Source organism: Vulpes lagopus, chromosome 6 (assembly GCF_018345385.1).
Source record: "Vulpes lagopus strain Blue_001 chromosome 6, ASM1834538v1, whole genome shotgun sequence".
Classification (NCBI taxonomy): Eukaryota; Metazoa; Chordata; class Mammalia; order Carnivora; family Canidae; genus Vulpes; species Vulpes lagopus.
This window is the reverse complement of record NC_054829.1, coordinates 70,504,730-70,511,309: the sequence shown is the minus strand read 5'-3', so window position 1 is coordinate 70,511,309 and position 6,580 is coordinate 70,504,730.

Genomic DNA, 6,580 nt, shown 5'->3' with positions numbered 1-6,580 from the left:
CCTCTCTCTCTCTCTCTCTCTCTCTCTCTCTCTCTGTGACTATCATAAATAAATAAAAATTTAAATAAATAAATAAAATAAAAAAAATAAAACAAAATTCTGAGTATAGTTTCTTCTAAATGTGTATTACTTTCATACCATTGTAAAGTAAAACAAAAACAAAAAACAAACAAACAAACAAAACCCTAAGTCAGGGACCATCTGTAATAATGTGACTTAAGGTTATACAGGTAATAAGAGGTAGATCTGGGATCTGAACCCAGAAAATCTAGTTCCATAGCCCAAGTTCTTAGTTATTATGCCTCACTGGCTCCACAGCATAGCTTTTATTTTTTAAGATTTTTTTTTTTTTTTAAGTAATCTAGATTTACATGCTCCTCTGACTGAGCCAGCCAGGTGCCCCTCATATTATAGATTTTATTTTATTTATTTATTTAGTAAGATTTTGTTTATTTGAGAGAGAGAGTGAGTGGGAAGGAAAGATGGAGAGAATCTGAAACAGACCCCTCACAGAATGCAGAGCCTGACGTGGGGCTCAAACTCACAACAGTGAGATCATGACCTGAGCTGAAATTAAGAGTTGGATGCTTAACCCACTGTGTCACCCAGGCATCCCAGCAGTGTTTATATTCCTAAGGGTTATAGATTTTCTGTTTCTTTTCCCATATTTTTCATTAAAAAAATTTTTTTAAGGCACACCAGGGTGGCTCAGCGGTTGAGTGTCTGCCTTCGGATCAGGGTGTGATGCTGGGATCCAGGATTGGGTCCCACACCCAGCTCCCTGTGAGGAGCCAGCTTCTCCCTCTGCCTATGTCTTTGCTTCTCCCTGTGTGTGTCTCTCATGAATAAATAAAAAGATTTAAAAAATTTTTGTTTTAAGATTTTATTTATTTATTTGAGAGAGAGAGAGCACACAGAGGAGAGGGTGAAGCAGATTCCCCACTAAGCAGGGAGCCCAATGTGGGGATAGATCCCAGGACCCCAGGATCATACCCAAGCTCAAGGCAGACACTTAACTAAGCCACCCAGATACTCCCCTCCTCCCAATTTTTTTTAATAATACAAGCCAGCTAGGAAATCACTAGGAAAATATTTATTATTATTATTTTTTTAAATATTTTATTGATTAATCATAGAGACACAGAGAGAGAGAGAAGCAGGCTCCATGCAGGGAGCCCGATGTGGGACTCGATCCAGGGTCTCCAGGATCACGCCCTGGGCTGCAGGCGGCACTAAGCTGCTGCCCCACAGGGGTTGCCTTATTATTATTATTATTATTATTATTATTATTATTATTATTATTTTAAGTAGGCTTGCTTCCCAGCGTGGAGCCCAACATGGGACTTGAACTCATGACCCTGAGATCAAGACCTGAGCTGAGATCAAGAGTCAGATATCATGTGGTGTCTGGGTAGCTCAGTTGGTTAAACATCTGACTTTGGCTCAGGTCATAATCTCAGGGTCCTGGGATCAATCAAACTCCATGTTGGGCTTCATAGTCAACAGAGTCTGCCTCTCACCCTCTCCCTCTGCCCCTCCCACTGCTCATGTTCTCTCTCTCTCTCTCTCTCCCTCGCTCTAATAAATAAAATCTTAAAAAAAAAAAAAAAAGAGTCAGATCCTTAACTGGGCACCCCTACTATAACATCTTATATCTGCAAACATACAGGTGAACATTTTCAAAATGTTAGGATGAAGGAAACAATTGTTAACAACAATTACTATAATCGACATTTATTGAAGTTTTACTTGATGCCAGGCACTCTCTCATTTAATCAATTCAATGAGATAAGTACTATTACACTGTCTCTTTCACTAATGAGAAAGCGGACAGGGAAGGTAACCTACTTCAAGGTCACTGAGGTCACTAAGTGGTGGAGTCAGAAGTTGAATCCAGGCCTCCTGACTTCTGGACCTTTAGTCTCTGCCTAAATTGGAATCCACTCTGCCTTTCTATGTTACCCTCTTTTGGTCTTCTGTTCTGAGTCCATGAAAGATAAGCTGTCTTCCCTCTAAGGATCATTAGAATGTTCATACCACTGCCCCACCAATGTCTCTTGGGATATATATATATATATATATATATATATATATATATTTTTTTTTTTTTTTTTTAGAGTGGGGGGGTAAGTGGGAAAGAGAGAATCCTAAGCAGCCTCTGTGTCCAGTGCAGAGCCCAGCCCAGGGCTTGATCTCTGGATCTTGAGATATGTATGACCTGAGCCCAAATCAAGACTCAGCTGTTTAACCAACTGAGCCATCCAGGCACCTCTCCTGGGACACATTGTAAATTATGAGTCCATTTCTACAAAGGCCAGAATTAAGTTGGAAAAGCCATTTCTTTTTAAGTTTCCTTTTTCCCCTATGGTCATAGCGGAATCTTTGGTAGAAAGTTTGAGTAAAGCATTTTGGGGCTATTAGATAATGAGAATAGAAAGAAAATGCATCTTTTTCACGTAAAAAAAATACGATTTTAAACTCCAAAACATTGGAGATTTCAAATGCTAAACTTTACAGATGATTTGTCGATTGAGGAAAAGCTGCTCATTTGGCTTTGAATCAAGCAGATCTCTTTATTTTAAGCTATTTCTGTTCAGTAAGATCCCATGGGAACCTGCCCATACAGTGAAATCTAACTTTCCCTAAAGTGGGGCCAGGAAGCTACTTCCAATAGTCATTCATTAACACACCCAAGAGCATTTTAAAACAGTAGTGGAAGGAAATCCCAGAGTCAGTTGAGATTGTGTCCTCAGAGGCACTGGAGAGGGAAGTGTCTGAGAGAGTTGAAGTTTGGAGACATGAAAGAGGCTACTGAAAGGTGGAAGATAACATAAAGGAAAAGAGAAGACAGAGAGGCAGCAAAGAACTGTACTCAAGGAACTGTTATGCTGTAGCAGGAGTGAAGGCAGATTAAATTTTAAAGGGAAAAAATGTCTGTATCAGACTGATTATAAAATGCAGAGGGACGCCTGGATGGCTCAGCAGTCGAGCATCTGCCTTAGGCTCAGGGCTCAAGGCATGATCCCCGGCAGGTCCCAGGATCCAGTCCCCACATAGGGCTCCCCACAGGGAGCCTGCTTCTCCCTCTGTCTGTGTCTCTGCCTCTCTCTGTGTCTCTCTCTCTCTCTCTCTCTCTCTGTGACTATCATAAATAAATAAAAATTTAAATAAATAAAATAAAAAAAATAAAACAAAATTCTGAGTATAGTTTCTTCTAAATGTGTATTACTTTCATACCATTGTAAAGTAAAACAAAAACAAAAAACAAACAAACAAACAAAACCCTAAGTCAGGGACCATCTGTAATAATGTGACTTAAGGTTATACAGGTAATAAGAGGTAGATCTGGGATCTGAACCCAGAAAATCTAGTTCCATAGCCCAAGTTCTTAGTTATTATGCCTCACTGGCTCCACAGCATAGCTTTTATTTTTAAGATTTTTTTTTTTTTAAGTAATCTAGATTTACATGCTCCTCTGACTGAGCCAGCCAGGTGCCCCTCATATTATAGATTTTATTTTATTTATTTATTTAGTAAGATTTTGTTTATTTGAGAGAGAGAGTGAGTGGGAAGGAAAGATGGAGAGAATCTGAAACAGACCCCTCACAGAATGCAGAGCCTGACGTGGGGCTCAAACTCACAACAGTGAGATCATGACCTGAGCTGAAATTAAGAGTTGGATGCTTAACCCACTGTGTCACCCAGGCATCCCAGCAGTGTTTATATTCCTAAGGGTTATAGATTTTCTGTTTCTTTTCCCATATTTTTCATTAAAAAAAATTTTTTAAGGCACACCAGGGTGGCTCAGCGGTTGAGTGTCTGCCTTCGGATCAGGGTGTGATGCTGGGATCCAGGATTGGGTCCCACACCCAGCTCCCTGTGAGGAGCCAGCTTCTCCCTCTGCCTATGTCTTTGCTTCTCCCTGTGTGTGTCTCTCATGAATAAATAAAAAGATTAAAAAATTTTTGTTTTAAGATTTTATTTATTTATTTGAGAGAGAGAGAGCACACAGAGGAGAGGGTGAAGCAGATTCCCCACTAAGCAGGGAGCCCAATGTGGGGATAGATCCCAGGACCCCAGGATCATACCCAAGCTCAAGGCAGACACTTAACTAAGCCACCCAGATACTCCCCTCCTCCCAATTTTTTTTAATAATACAAGCCAGCTAGGAAATCACTAGGAAAATATTTATTATTATTATTTTTTTAAATATTTTATTGATTAATCATAGAGACACAGAGAGAGAGAGAAGCAGGCTCCATGCAGGGAGCCCGATGTGGGACTCGATCCAGGGTCTCCAGGATCACGCCCTGGGCTGCAGGCGGCACTAAGCTGCTGCCCCACAGGGGTTGCCTTATTATTATTATTATTATTATTATTATTATTATTATTATTATTATTTTAAGTAGGCTTGCTTCCCAGCGTGGAGCCCAACATGGGACTTGAACTCATGACCCTGAGATCAAGACCTGAGCTGAGATCAAGAGTCAGATATCATGTGGTGTCTGGGTAGCTCAGTTGGTTAAACATCTGACTTTGGCTCAGGTCATAATCTCAGGGTCCTGGGATCAATCAAACTCCATGTTGGGCTTCATAGTCAACAGAGTCTGCCTCTCACCCTCTCCCTCTGCCCCTCCCACTGCTCATGTTCTCTCTCTCTCTCTCTCTCCCTCGCTCTAATAAATAAAATCTTAAAAAAAAAAAAAAAAGAGTCAGATCCTTAACTGGGCACCCCTACTATAACATCTTATATCTGCAAACATACAGGTGAACATTTTCAAAATGTTAGGATGAAGGAAACAATTGTTAACAACAATTACTATAATCGACATTTATTGAAGTTTTACTTGATGCCAGGCACTCTCTCATTTAATCAATTCAATGAGATAAGTACTATTACACTGTCTCTTTCACTAATGAGAAAGCGGACAGGGAAGGTAACCTACTTCAAGGTCACTGAGGTCACTAAGTGGTGGAGTCAGAAGTTGAATCCAGGCCTCCTGACTTCTGGACCTTTAGTCTCTGCCTAAATTGGAATCCACTCTGCCTTTCTATGTTACCCTCTTTTGGTCTTCTGTTCTGAGTCCATGAAAGATAAGCTGTCTTCCCTCTAAGGATCATTAGAATGTTCATACCACTGCCCCACCAATGTCTCTTGGGATATATATATATATATATATATATATATATATATATTTTTTTTTTTTTTTTTTTAGAGTGGGGGGTAAGTGGGAAAGAGAGAATCCTAAGCAGCCTCTGTGTCCAGTGCAGAGCCCAGCCCAGGGCTTGATCTCTGGATCTTGAGATATGTATGACCTGAGCCCAAATCAAGACTCAGCTGTTTAACCAACTGAGCCATCCAGGCACCTCTCCTGGGACACATTGTAAATTATGAGTCCATTTCTACAAAGGCCAGAATTAAGTTGGAAAAGCCATTTCTTTTTAAGTTTCCTTTTTCCCCTATGGTCATAGCGGAATCTTTGGTAGAAAGTTTGAGTAAAGCATTTTGGGGCTATTAGATAATGAGAATAGAAAGAAAATGCATCTTTTTCACGTAAAAAAAATACGATTTTAAACTCCAAAACATTGGAGATTTCAAATGCTAAACTTTACAGATGATTTGTCGATTGAGGAAAAGCTGCTCATTTGGCTTTGAATCAAGCAGATCTCTTTATTTTAAGCTATTTCTGTTCAGTAAGATCCCATGGGAACCTGCCCATACAGTGAAATCTAACTTTCCCTAAAGTGGGGCCAGGAAGCTACTTCCAATAGTCATTCATTAACACACCCAAGAGCATTTTAAAACAGTAGTGGAAGGAAATCCCAGAGTCAGTTGAGATTGTGTCCTCAGAGGCACTGGAGAGGGAAGTGTCTGAGAGAGTTGAAGTTTGGAGACATGAAAGAGGCTACTGAAAGGTGGAAGATAACATAAAGGAAAAGAGAAGACAGAGAGGCAGCAAAGAACTGTACTCAAGGAACTGTTATGCTGTAGCAGGAGTGAAGGCAGATTAAATTTTAAAGGGAAAAAATGTCTGTATCAGACTGATTATAAAATGCAGAGGGACGCCTGGATGGCTCAGCAGTCGAGCATCTGCCTTAGGCTCAGGGCTCAAGGCATGATCCCCGGCAGGTCCCAGGATCCAGTCCCCACATAGGGCTCCCCACAGGGAGCCTGCTTCTCCCTCTGTCTGTGTCTCTGCCTCTCTCTGTGTCTCTCATGAATAAATAAATAAAATCTTAAAAAAAAAAAATGAATGCAAAGGAAATTGTATAAATAGCCTGGAAGTCTTTCTTGGAAATCAATAAAAAAATAAATATCAAAAATGCAAAAAAAACTAAATATAGATAAATGTGAAAACGTAGGAGAATGAGAAAGAAGAGGAGAAAAAAGATAAATGCTGGGGCACCTGGGTGGCTCAGTCAGTTAAGTGTCTTCTGCCTTGGGCTCAGGGCATGATCCCAGGGTCCTGGGATAGAGCCCTGCATCCAGCTCTCCACTGGGGAGGGCTTGCTTCTCCTTCTCCCTTTGCCTGCCGCTCTGCCTACTTACACACACTCTCTGTGTCAAATAAATAAATAA